The 1,506-nt window shown below is 39.6% G+C and overlaps 1 long non-coding RNA gene across 2 annotated transcripts; it reads left to right on the top strand.

The window, feature by feature from the left end:
* The first annotated feature begins 226 nt into the window (after positions 1–226).
* On the top strand, positions 227–813 carry LOC117818288. 2 transcript variants are annotated; one of them, XR_004632334.1, is made up of 3 exons: positions 227–337; positions 456–495; positions 686–813. It is a non-coding gene; the product is annotated as an uncharacterized LOC117818288 (long non-coding RNA). The 2 variants fall into 2 exon arrangements; XR_004632335.1 differs by having other exon boundaries at positions 456–543.
* Positions 814–1,506: the final 693 nt, after the last annotated feature.

Below are 1,506 nucleotides of genomic sequence, written 5' to 3'. Positions count from 1 at the left end.
AACAAAGCAGACATGGCAGCAGCACATGTGCTTTCATCCAGACCTTGGTCTTCACATTGACCTTTAAACTGTTTTTTGGATTGGAAAAAAAAAAACCTGGGGCACCAAAGCAGTGGGCTCCAGAAGAGGGCTCAGTTATGAGAACCAAAACTTCTGACCTGAAAACCAGAATAACTTCTACTTAAACAAAAGTAAAGTAGCAGTTTGAAACAATTAACTGGTGAGCTGATGTAATGAGAGTAGAGGGAACAATGGTGACGCAGAGGAAGATGTGTTCATTAGTGAACCTAAGGACCTCAAACAACCCTGAGTAAATCCAAGGAGCATGTTGTTTCAGGTACCAGTGACATGATGAAATAAACCCAGGGATTTCAAAGTAATACTTCTTGTGGTTTGAAAGATGCCAAAACATTGTTATTGTAATATTAACTGTACAGATTTATTTTTTCCCTCAGAGGGAGTTGAACCCAGCAACCTCACAAGTTGCCACATGAGGTGGGTTTATCAACTAAGCGCTACTGTCTGAACTGTCTTTACAAAAAGGTAATTGAAAAACGCTATTTCAAAAAAGATCCAGTCAACCAACCGGCCAATCACATTTCAGTCATACTTTTATTTATTTATACTGCCAAATCAAAGTGGTCTCATAACTCAAAAGAGTAAGTCTGTTTGTTTGTTTTTTCAGAGACACATCTTCAATGAACAGCTTCCTTGAAACAGGCAGAAACCTCAAGCAGCACTAAACTCATAGGTGGACAACCATCTACCTGGAGAGGAGAGACAGACATTCTGCAATACTGGGGGTCATAAAGACCAACAATAATAAAACAGTATGTAAAAGTGTCATTGATATTTTCCACCAAAACCAACTCGTCATTTTTACACACCTGATTTGTGTAAATAGCATAAGTCCATGACCCTGTACCTTACTGATAATTGGAGGGCCAATTGGTGAGATAGTAAGATCATCATAAGAGTTCACAACACACGTTCATCTGCTTGTTACACACAGAGACACACAGCTGTGCTCCCACTCATAAGGAAATATCATTGTTAGTGCTGATACAGTGAAACTGAGTCATTTTATTGAGAAGAGAGCTTGATGTCCAGATTTTTTTTCTATCTTGTCTCTTTACATCATGATCTACGGATGACAGAAGACGTGGACCCAGTCTGCATTGTCTACTCACACACCTGCTTTACCTCAGCCCTGTACGTGCCAAGGCAGTCACCAAACTATTCGTACTGCGCGCTGTTTGATGCATACTCTCAAATACACACATCAACACATTCCCACACACACAGGATTTTTCTTTTTACAATCCGCAAACATATCTAACTACTGTCAGTGTAACCAACCATCATACCAGATCTTAATAAAGACTGAACAGTTTACATAACCCACACACTACAGAGTACAACCATGAGCTCCAGCTGCAAAAAATAAGTAAATAACAACCTGTTCATTTGGAAAGCCACTGATCATTCTAGCTGTAATGTGGGGTT

Source organism: Notolabrus celidotus, chromosome 9 (genome assembly GCF_009762535.1).
Source record: "Notolabrus celidotus isolate fNotCel1 chromosome 9, fNotCel1.pri, whole genome shotgun sequence".
Taxonomy (NCBI): Eukaryota; Metazoa; Chordata; class Actinopteri; order Labriformes; family Labridae; genus Notolabrus; species Notolabrus celidotus.
This window is presented reverse-complemented; position numbering and strand designations above follow the sequence as displayed.